Source organism: Lathyrus oleraceus, chromosome 5 (assembly GCF_024323335.1).
Source record: "Lathyrus oleraceus cultivar Zhongwan6 chromosome 5, CAAS_Psat_ZW6_1.0, whole genome shotgun sequence".
In the NCBI taxonomy this organism is placed as follows: domain Eukaryota; kingdom Viridiplantae; phylum Streptophyta; class Magnoliopsida; order Fabales; family Fabaceae; genus Lathyrus; species Lathyrus oleraceus.
In genome coordinates, this window is record NC_066583.1 from 432641718 (window position 1) to 432654075 (window position 12358).

General features: G+C 37.5%; 1 long non-coding RNA gene across 2 annotated transcripts; it reads right to left on the reverse strand.

Moving 5' to 3' along the window:
- Positions 1-9425: 9425 nt before the first annotated feature.
- LOC127085255 (uncharacterized) lies at positions 9426-11838 on the reverse strand. Of its 2 annotated transcripts, none has more exons than XR_007789054.1 (2): positions 10949-11838; positions 9426-9773 (listed from the first exon to the last, which is right to left on the reverse strand). It is a non-coding gene; the product is annotated as an uncharacterized LOC127085255 (long non-coding RNA). The 2 variants fall into 2 exon arrangements; XR_007789055.1 differs by having other exon boundaries at positions 9426-10617.
- Positions 11839-12358: the final 520 nt, after the last annotated feature.

The following is a 12358-nucleotide window of genomic DNA, read 5'->3' on the forward strand; positions in this document are numbered from 1 at the left end:
ACCAATTAAAATGAAGGAGAAAAGAGAAATTCCACAAAAAATAGAAAATCAATAAACTAAAATGTGGAAAAATAAAAATCAGATGGAGAAAAATAAAAGAGAATGAAATTGAATTTTTGGATGCAAAAATGAATTTTCTATTAATTTTGAAAGAAAATGCAATTTAAAATAAAAAGAGAAAAAGAAATAAAATCAGAAAAAACACAGAGCGTTGGATCTGACTTCATTAATTGACGTGGCATATCCAATAATCATAGGGCTGGGATGCACGGTGGAAATTAACCAAAATAAAACACGAGATCTAATTCAAATTGAAGCAAACAGAATATTTCAAATGTCCAGCGTGTCTCCAAAATCAGATGACCTGAGATAAACTTCAGTCGTCTTCTCCGATTGCCTCCACTGGAGTTTCTTTGTTTGGTAAATTCAGAACACGAGACCACCACCAATATGATCCCCTCCTCATCACGAATTCAACCTCATGCTCCAAATTCATTTATCTAAACTAAGCATGGAGAATTTCTTAGAAGTTTCAGAAGCAAGCAAGCCACGAAAAATAAAATTAACTAATGAACACGATCAATCAACACCAGATAAGTTAGGGGAAAGCATCAGAGAGTGAACGACTACATTGTGGTACTTGTTTGAGTTCAGATGGTGCTCAGAACTACCTTGTTCAAATGGTGATCAGAAGTTGATGAAGTTCGATCTGGTTAGAGAACTTCAGAAGGTCTTAGAGCTTGAGAATTGTTGTAAAAGCTTCAGAAGATGCCGAAGATGCTAATGGAATCAAGGAATTTGATTGAAATAAGATGGAATTCAAAACACGATAGTTGAACTTTTTTGGAAAACTTTAGATTACATCAGGGGTTTCTTGGCTTGCAAAAGCTTGAAAATGAATGCAGTAGCTTCCTCTATTTATAGGGAATGTGTTTGGATCCAAATATGTGTGGAATCAAGCTTAATTCGTGCAAAACGAATTTGATCAGAATGTGAGAAAAGTGTGACTTGCAATCCATCAAAACTCATCCAAATGATGTGTTTCAAGTGTCAATTAACTTCTGGAGGCTTGGTTAAAAATGTTTAGGTCCAAAACACATGTTAATTTGGCTTGGAATTAAGATTAGTGAAGTTCAAATTTTGGGCAATGGTGATTTCTTCAGTTCTAAGTCACCATGTTCAAGTCATTAGGGCATCTTGCTCGGGAGGCTTTTTAGTACCATTATTTTTGCAATGTGTTGACATAATAACAAAGATTACAATATGCTAAGAAAGGTTGAATTTGGATGCTTGAGCATAATGTTGTGGTATGTTGAAGTTGACACGAAAAACTGGTCATGTAACTTAGAAAATTCTAAGTATCAAATGCCTGAAAAGGACATGTAATGTTTCAATGAATTCCATGATCTTCCAAGCATAATTTGACATTGATCATTGAAGCAAACTTGTAGAGGGCATCACAAATGATATTTTGAAAAAAGAATTAGCCTCAAATGTTGAAAATTGAAGAAGTTACAATCCTTGAAATTTGAGAAAAGTTACATGAAAATAGGTCAAATTCCACTAAGTCCACAAATGACCTATAATGTCTCCAAAATTTTGATGATCCTCCAAGCATAATTGGCTATTTTCATGTAAATAGAAGTTATAGAGGATGATGATAAAAGTCAAATGCAAAAGAAAGCATTCAAAAATGTTGAGAATTAATAGAGTTGTGATCCTTGAAACTTTGACTTCAAATGTTGACTTTTTTGTCAAACCACTTGGAACAAACTTGTGTACTTGAACCTTCCTTGCATTTTAAAGCACATGGATGATCACATGAACTCAAAATAAGGCGTCCTTGAATGTCTCTTGATTAAAATTCTCAAAGCTTAAGGTAACTTGTCGAAGAAGGCATGGAAATAAACACATGAACCTTTGACTTTTCTTGAGAAGTAAGCAACAAAACTTTGATGTACCCTTGATCAAAAATGAGATTGAAAGGTGCTTTATAACTTTAGAGATCATGGATTGAAAGACATCCCCTTGATAATAAATGGTTGGCCACACTTTGACTTGAGGAATTAACACAAACCCTAGATGAGGAGTCATGCTTGATATTCTTGATGACAAGCCCTACCTTACATAATAAACTTAAGGAAACAAAACATATCTTTGATATTTTTATTATTGGTAAGATAAGCAATGAACATGTAAACACAAAGGTAAAACACCAACAAAAAGGTGCTTGATGATCTCTTCAAAAGGCAAAAAACCAAAGATGAAAGGGAGAGGGACCAAGAGGGGACCTTTTTTGTATGCAAGGATGCCAATGGTATGTGGGATCTTAGAGTTAAAAATCGGGGTATGACAGATGTCCCTATTTAAGTTTCTTCAACTTGGAGATATGAAAATTGAAATCTTCATCTCGACAAGATTTAAGAGACTTAAATACCAAAGACCCAAATTTTGGCCCTGAGATACCACAAGATGCTTATGATATGATATGAATTCAAACAAGGATCCCTGTGGGGGATATAGCGCCACGAGGGACAAAGAAATGTTGGAAAAGAGACTGAAACTCTGCAGGAGAATAACAATTTCCAAAGGGGAACCCGGTTGGGGACAAATAAAGTGTCGTAGAGCAAAAGAAAAGACTCGAATACAACCATTGTATTGGGAAAGAAACCAATGCACAGTTAGAAAAAAAACTATCCAAATGGATCAACAGGGAAAGACTTGTCAAAGTAAGACTCTATCGGTGGAAAAGATCAATCAGTGGGGATGTCCATCTTTACTAGGGGGGAAATTACCTAACTATCATCCAAGTGATATATTAGCAAAGGTAATAAGCTCAAAAGGAAAAAATACCAACTATCAGCCAAGTGATAGATTAACAAAGGTAATCAAGCAAAGGTAACAGGAGATATTACCTAACTATCATCCAAGTGATAGCTTAACAAAGGTAATTTAAAGGTAGAGAAAAACAAGAAATGGGGGTTTGAATTGTTTTCACTAACAATAAAAACTTTTGCAAATACCACACACACGAAAAATCAAAGCAAACAACGCAGAAGTTTATCATGGTTCGCTTGAAATTCAAAGCTACTCTAGTCCACCTGGCCAAGATGATTTTTCCTTCAATAAGGACTTAATCCAATAATCTAGAAAGATTACAACAAACGTCTAAGAGTACAGTGATCTCTTATCCCCCTCAAGTCTACAGACTTCACAAGTCACTTGAGGAAATATTCAACAACTATTTTAGAAATACAAGAAGGTGTTTAGTGCTTCTAAGTAAACATTATGAACACAATAAGACAATAGAGTTTCACACTAAAAGCAACAACTATGTGGAAATATAGACCAAGAATTAGTGAATGATTGAATTTGATTTTCATTATTCTTGTGTAATTGCTTCGTATTTGGTATGATGATAGTTAGGCCTTTTTATAGTGGTTGGAGATGATACTGTTGGATGAAGCATTGATGTTGATATCTTGCCAATGATGGGACTTAAGTGACATTAAGTTTATTGTCCTTTCCATAGCAGTTTAGGAGAGTATTCAATTTTCTCCATATATAGATTCATACCATATTTGGAATACTTTGTTGTCAAGTCTTGATCTGATCTGTAGGGTGTGAATCAGAGTGTGCGTAATTCAGATACTTCTTTTAGATCTTGTATTCTTCAGATAGTTGCTTAGATGTGTTTCTATGCATAAGTTCTTGATTGATCTTCAGTTGGATCTTCGTCAGGTGTAAAGATCATCAGAGTAATCATGTGTGGGATCCTTCAGATTCAGAGTATCAGAGTCTTCAGATGTCAAATGTTGTGGGAATTATTGTCTTCAAAGTCAGAACGAATGCCTTTGACTCTAAGTCAGTTGTTCTAGACTAATGCAACGTCGGGTGTTGTTTCGTCAGATTCATTTCTCGTTAGAATCCTGCACACATAGAGAAATTCATTAGGGTACCAAAATGTTTCATCCTTTGTTATCATCAAAACTTAGAGATAAATTATAGACCCAAAATCTTGTTCTAACAATCTCCCCCTTTTTGACGATGACAAAACTTCAGACTGTTGATGAAACAATGATACTTCATAATAATTAAAGGAGAGTTATTTCAGAGTTAGATGTATAATGACTCCTCCTGAGATAAGCAATCTCCCTCTAAATATGATACTTTATAAGGTTTAGAGGTTCTTACTAAATCTTCTTATGTTGCTTAGCTTGTTTCTCAGATGTTTTACTCAGATACCTCCTACAAGAACTTAGACTTCGTACTATTTTTAGAATGTAAGCAGTGCACTATGAGGCTTAGATATTAATTTCATCATAAGGTTGTTTAATTATTTCTCCCCCTTTTTGTCAGACTCAAAAAGACATAAATAAAAATCAAATTTAGCAAGATAAAAACTTCATTTGATAAGAGAAACAGGTATAGAGAAGAAAAATATAGAAGCTAGAACACTTAGAAAAAATAGAGAAATCCTAAGGTGCCTAAGGGTTTGGAGGAGGCGACATCCTCGGCAGCTGAGTCAGTAGATTCTGAATGCTGGAATTGACATAATCCTGTTGATTCAGTCTGGCTCTAATAATCTGTTGTTCCTTATGGAGTTCTTCCAGAGTCTTGAACACCAGCGGAGCAAGGTCAGAGTTAGATGACTCACCCTGAGTCAGAGCCACTTCCTTTGCTTTGACAGCTTCTTCCGCAACAATGTGTGTTGCTTCTTCAGCGTCAGCCTTGGCTTTGGCTTCAACTTCAGCAGCAGCAACGGCCTCAACGGCGACCTTTTCTTCTGCTTCTATTCTTGCTTTTTCTTCAGCTTCTCTGGGTGTTTTCTCTTCAGCCTCTCTGGCCAGACAAGCCTCTAGCCTCTCCTTAACTTCTCTGATATAGTCATATCTGACTTGTTCAGAGAGGCCTTCAGCTTGAATACCTCAAATGTAATTCATTTGAGAAATCCATTCTGGTGATTCCTCACTTCAGAGGGGTTATCACTTAGTATGGATTGTTCAAACAGTGATCTGAGCTTCATAGTCGAGGACTCAGAAAATAAAGCAACTGACTCTTCCAGGGTGGGGAAGGTTGGTTCAGGGTCAGAAGATGAGTTGATGGGTTTTGGTGAGGTGGGGGTTGTTTCAGTGGGAGGTCCAGTTTGGGGTTCAGATAAGGTTTTAGAGGGTGGTTCTGTTTGAGGTTCAGAGGGTGCTTATGTTGGAGGTTCGAATGGTGGTTCTGCATGAGGTGCAGAAGGAGAAGGCACAGAGGTATTTGGGATAAATGTAGGTGGTTTAGATAGTGCAGTGGCTTAAAGTTGGGCAGTGTTGAGGAAGAGGGGTCAGGGTTTTCAGAGTCAGAGGATATATTGTAGTATGGTGGTGAGGAGGGAGTTAAGGAGGAGAGGGATGAGAATGATTAATTTAATGGTGAAAGATTAGATGTGGGGAGTGTTGTGGTAGTGAGATTTGTGTGTCATGGAGAGGGTGAGGAAGGGTTAGAGTTTGATGTTCAAAGTTGGGTGGATTTGGTATAGTGGGTTCAAAGGGGGTATAGGTGGAAGATGGTAGAGGCAAGGAGGAAGATAGTTGCTTTAAATTTGAAATAGGAGTTTCAGATGGTTGAGACTTACTTGAGATATGAGAGTCCAGAGGCGCATGAGATCTGGTTGCAGACGATTCTCCCAGATTTAGAGTCTTTGACTTCTTGGACTTCTCAAAGGACTCTCTTTTCCTCTTCATAAAGTTTGGTGGCTGCTCTGGGAGCCAGTCCACTGAGAACTCTGTGATATCTACCCCTTGAGATTCCAGGTCCTGAAGATAATGGGTGATGACCTCTGGGGGATCTATCTTGGAGAACAGATAGAGACCGTTCGGTATCCTTCAGAGCTTCCCAGGAGGTGTTCAGAGTTGGCTTGATCAGTACTCTTTCAATGATGCCCATACTCTTCAAATTTCTTGAGTTCAGGGGCTTCGCGATATCTATCATCACATCTTCCATCGGATGATATCAGATGATCCACCAACCCGCTTTCGATCAGAACATCAGAGATGAGTCTTCCCAGAGGAATGTAGTTTCTGGGCTTCATGCGATTTCTGGTATTCCAGAGGGAATCCCTCAGATACTTGCACAATAATACTGGTAGATTCAGATTGAGTCCTTTATGTAGGCAGTACAAAATACACTTATGATCTGTGTTGATGTAGTCATAAGAGTTTGAGGATGGACGGTGGTGGATGGTACCCAGAATGATCTTTAGCCAGACTCTCAGATTCTGGTGAAGTTCCTTGTTCTTAGAGGATCTGCTTTCAGCGCCTTGTTTAAAGATAGTGGAGATAATATCCTGGGACATGGATCTTGCCATAGGGTTTATGTTATAGATCCTTCTGCCCCCGGTTTTCTCCATGTGCAGAAGCTTGGAAATAGATTTTCCAGTAATGACCATCTTCACACCCAAAAAAATGAAACGATGCAGTGGTCATCGTAGTCTGCGAATCTCCAAAACTCTTTGACGAAAAAGTGTATATGGGACCATAGAGTCTCTGAAAGTAGTTTTCAAAGCCTTGTTTCCTTAGTTCCTCAGTAAGATCAACATCATTGTGTTTCATGTTCTCGAAGTCCACGAGAGACTCACAAAGAACTTCCAGTTTATCAAAGGGTGTTGCAAGGTTGATATGAGATGGACGATCAAGAACATGGGGTTCCTTGTAGACAGCGGTTGATGTTGTAGCAGTTTCAATAGTGGTTTGCTGGGGAGCATTTGCAAGTTGTTTAGTTGCTTCCATTTGTTGTGAGTAGTTGTATACTTGTTGTTGTTGGGATTCCATTTGAAGAGGATGAAAAGTTGTTGAATGTTGATGAAGACTTGAAGAAAGTTGATGAACTTGAAGATCGTTGAAGAACTTGGAGAAAGTTTAAGCACAAGGGATTTGTGTAGGTTTGTGAGTGAAAAGTGTGAAAGTGTGAGTTGTGACAAGTATATATACATATTAGTGGCATGCAAAATGACAGTGTTAGAGAGAATAAGGAATAACAAAAAATTAATTAGCACAGAATCTGAGTCGACACGCTAGAGAGAGAATTAATTATTGCTAATGATGAATGTCTAATCCCAAAAATATGTACACTGCTCGAGGAGATCTCAACAATCTAGCTCTTGATTTCTGTGCTAGATAATTGCCTAGAAGATCCAAGGTCAGACGCTAGAGAGGCCACGTGTTTAACGTTTCTGACATCAAGAATACCAAGAGATTTTTATTCAGAGGGTTTCTAATTCAGATTACATCTAACTGGTAGAAGTATCAGAATCAGAACCAAATGCCAGAGATATATTTAAGTCAGAGCCTTATTTTAGCACGTCATAGGAGAGGCACAAGTTCATAATCATTTTGGGCAATCTGCCATGTTTAAATGTTTCAGAATGAAGAAGAATCTGTCTTCAGCTAAGGGTTTGGTAAAGATATCATCCCATTGGTGATCTGTATCTATGAATTTTAAAGTTATTACCCCTTTCTAAACATAGTCTCTGATAAAATGATGTTTAATTTCTATATGTTTCTCCCTGGAATGCAAAATAGGGTTATTACTTAAACATATGGCAGCAGTATTGTCACAAAAGATAGGGATGTTACTCTCATATATCTGAAAGTCCTCTAGTTGATTCTTCATCCAGAGCATCAGAGTGTTGCACAGTGAAGCTGAGATGTATTATGCTTCTGCAGTTGAGAGTGCAATGGTTGATTATCTTTTGCTTGCCCATGAGATGAGGTTTCCTCCCAGAAATTGATAGTTTCCAGATGTACTTTTATGCTCAAGTCTATCTCTAGAATAATTTGCATCACAATAACCAAAAAGCCTATAGTCTGAAGTTTTCTTATACATCAGGCCAAGGTTAGGTGTTCCTTTCAGATACCTCAGGATTCTCTTAACAACAGTTAAGTGAGATTCCCTTGGATCATATTGAAATTTGGCACAGAGACACGTGTTGAATAGAATGTCTGGACGCGTAGTAGTCAGATAGAGAAGAGAGCCTATCATACCACGATAGAGCTTCTGACAAACCTTTTGACTTACATTTTCTTTCTCCAGAAATGCAGGTAGGACGCATGGGAGCCTTTCCTGGTTTACTTCCTGACATTTCAAATTTCTTCAGAATGTCTTTTATATATTTGCTTTGATATACATAGGTGTTGTACCCCCAAATTTGCCCTACATTTTTGCTTCTCACCTAACTTATAACTTCAGACTCACTCACGACTCTTTCATGTGCATCATTCATGCTAACATACGTCATAGATTCGAGGTTGTGGTTAATGGAAATCATTACTGGGCTTGAAGGTTGTGGTTTTCCTCATCAGATAGGTTGAAACCCTAATGGTTTGATCCTTTGGAACCTCAGTTCCTAAGGCCTACATCTTGACGGTCATCTGTGCATCCTAATTTTGATCCTCGATTATGCTCCTATGGGATCTTGATACTTCACCGTATGTGCATGAACTTAGCCACTAAGCCTTGATTGTAGGCCCTTGATTTGAGAGGTAGTTTGTGAAGCTTCGTGTTATGTTTAAAACCCTAGTTATCGGTCTTTTGAAGTTCATGAATCATGTGGTTTGCTTTGGGGAAGTGGAAACCCTAGTTGGGGTGCATGGCATTGAGACACTACCTGTGTTGAGTATTGCTTGGTTTGAGACTCTTGGTTATTTCCTGGCACCTGGATCTTTGACCTAGTTAAACCATTGTTCATGGTTTGTTGTGTGAGTGGATCATTCACATTCCATTCGTCGACCTGATGTTCCCATGGTTCATTTGATTCAGGTCTCATTTCATCCATACTTCATCCATTTGGTCCATGTGTCCACCATATTCTCATTCATTATTTCCATTATGTGCTAAGGTTCCATTTAAATCCAATTGATTCAAGATTCATTGTTTGTTTGGCTAAAGCATTTCATGGTTATAGATTTTCAACTGCATTTGTTCTAGATTTCATATAAGGCATTTGTTCATATTAAATTTGGAAATGGCCATTGTTTCATTAGAGTATTTTTCACAAAAAAAAATGTATGTGGCATTGATAGGAATCACTTTTACATGGTCCATACATGTTTCATAAGAAGATTACAAGAAAAGTTACATTTTTTATAAAATTGACTTTTTGTCAACCGTTGTTGACTTTTTGTCAACTGTTGCCTTTTTAGTCGATCAATTGACCAAAGTCAACTCATCATTTCTACCCTCCCTAAATGTCCTCCTTCTTCAAAATCATCTTGGAATTTAAGGAATTCAAACCATGTCTATTTTAAAATATGATCACATGACAATTTTGATACATGTTCATTTTCGATACATAACCTATATAACCACATTCAACTTCCAAGCATTCCAATTCCAATTTATCATTCATCTCACAAAAATACAACATTTCAATCCAATTTCCATCTTTAATCCCTTATTTTCTATAGAAACCATTTGATTTAATCCAATAACCATTTCCCAATTACAATCATTCAATTTCTAAATATATCCATTACAAGTTCATACAACTAATTTCAATCCAAAATACCTTTTCATTTGCACATTCAATTACAACAAAATTCCATTTCCAATTCATTCAAGTATAAACTACCTAAAACTAAATTCAACATTTTCTTAATTTACAAGCCTTTTTTCAAGTTTTATTCATCCACCTTCATGTATGCCCATCTTACAAAAGCCAATTATCATCTACGAACAAGCCACGGGCCTACATCCATGTACCTGCAAGGCCAGCCAAAGGTGTACGTATGCTGCAGAAATAAGCCAAAACGTAAGCTGAACCAAGTCAGAAGTGTACAGACCAAGTCAGAGTTCCAACATGAAACAAAGGCCATTTCAAATTTTACAACATACAAGTCATTCAATAACATTATCCAAAATAGAACAAAGTGATCACCCATTAATAAGCATTCAATCGACTTGTATTTTTACCACAACTTAGTTAAGTTCTGCACTGAAAAGAGAAAGAGGTCCAACAAGTAACTTTAAGTGAAACTAGTAATCTAAGCATTAGTTCACATGTTTGCCTAATATTAGAGTCAGTCCCAACTAAGTTCCTTTTAACCAAGAACTATGTCAATAACAAGTAAGTTCACACTAGTCCTGAACCATCATTACCTAAACAATATTAACCGATTCAATATAAAATGAAGATTAAGAAAAAAAATAGAACTCTTGAACCCAACCAGTCGCAAGCTGGTTTTCTTCAATTACCCCTGCTGCAAAGGCATTCTGCACGACGAGATCAATTGGAAAATGACATTCAGTGGTGTGGGAAAACGCCGGCAGGTTAATATATCTGGAAGTGGGACCGATGATGCTTCCAAAAAAGACCTGTTTGTTTGTGGATATAAGCTTGGGTGAGTGGAGCAATCGGAGACATCAGAAGAAGTACGAGCTAGAGAAGCTTCTGAGTATCATACCAGACCAGAACTTGCAACAAACAAAAACCACACTTCAATTAACCTAACTCACTTAGCAATAACTAATTTTTCGTTGGAAAAAACTAACATCTAAGTTCACAACTTATTCTAACTGATTCAGACATTAACCGAAATAAATAACGAGCACCATGCTTACGAGTTGCCATCATCCCTGCAAGAAGAACCATTCCAAGAACACTTCAGCAATTAACCTCACTAACCAAGTTAATCCAACAAACATCAATAACTTATTCTCCATATTAACCAACTAACCATAGGCATCCAATTTGGTTCTAGAAGAAATTTCAGTTTACACTAAACTTTCGAATTGCGTGCGGATTTCAATACCTAACTAACTAATTGAATCAAAACCTGTAACAACTCCTAACAAATCCAAATAGAATACAACAGCCATAACATATTATGAAAGGGAAGATAACAGGATTGAAAAAGGAGAATAACAAAACCTCATCATTAAAAAATCCCTTCATAACAGAACTTACAGGAGGATCTTTTTCTCTCAACTGATAGCAATCTCCACTTCCAGCTAACTTCTTCAACCACTTGATAACATACTCCAGAATTCTTCAACAACTTCCATAATTTCACGCCTCCATAACTCTTCAACAACCTTCATCACCGCCTTCTCACATTCTTCCCTGATAATAATCGAAAACCACCATTCAATCACCCTTTGAGGGAACTCACAAACCTTCATTGGAAATGCTCTCAAACCACCGATAACTCCCGACCATATTCTTGAAGAACCAGAACCTTCAAAACAGAGAACAAAAAGAAAAAAGGAAAACCATTCTTTCACAACTTCCCGCACATACAGAAGCGAACAGAAAAGCAGAAGAAGAAGCAGTTACACTAGGGAGAAGAAGGATACTGATTCGTAATGGCAAAAGTCGAAAGCATTCATCCTCGGGTCAATCAACAACACTCCGCAAGGAACTTCATCGATCATCCTTCATCATCCGCATCACTACACGAACGGCATCACCGTCCGAATGGATCCCCAAGCTTGAATATGATGGTCGACGTGGAGAGTGACGTGATTGTTGAAGAAGTGAATCCACGAACGCAAGGCAGGTGAGCTTCGACGTGGAGTGGAGCGTGTTACTGCTTCGATTTGTGAATATATGTTCGTCGTGCGTTGCTCCATTCAGGTTATTGAAGATGTCACCCTCTTTCGGCGAACTCATACTTCATTCCAGGTTCTTTTTAAAGTTTTGTGCCCTTTTGGTTGGTCCTGGTTGGGCCATTTTTGGTGCGAGCCTAAACGAATCACCGATCTATCCCCCAGAATCACTTCCCGTACACCATTGTTTTCATGGTCCGCACCACCCTGCACCTCCGCTTGGGTTTTGGAATGGGGTTTCCATGGAAGTTTGGGCCTAAGGCCCAACGATTCTATACATCCTGGTGTTTCTGGCACATGGGCCTACGCCCACCACTTCTTGCACCCTGCATCAGGGATTACACACCCCATAGCCCATTAGCATAATCCATGTTAACCTCTAGATTAATTCCTAATTAATGGATTTGAATTCCAGTTTTTTTTGTTAATCTTGATAGAAGTATTAGGATTAGTTCTTGTTTTTAATTAAGAACTAACTTAGTTTTCATCATTAGTTAGTTAGATTAATCTTTTGATTAATTAGGTGTTTAGTCTGATTTAATTTGATTAGAAAATTATGTCAATCGTGTTGATTTCGGTCCTAATATTTAGAATTGATTCCATTATTAATCTCGCCATGAGATTTCGGTTAATTCATTTTTGTTGATTTAATTTGTGTTTAGATTGACATGGTTAAGTGTAGTTTTTTTTTCCATAACTCGTTTTAGGGTAACTTTGACCTTTAGGTTTGTCAATCCATTTCTTGGATAATAACCTTTTTACCCCTTTA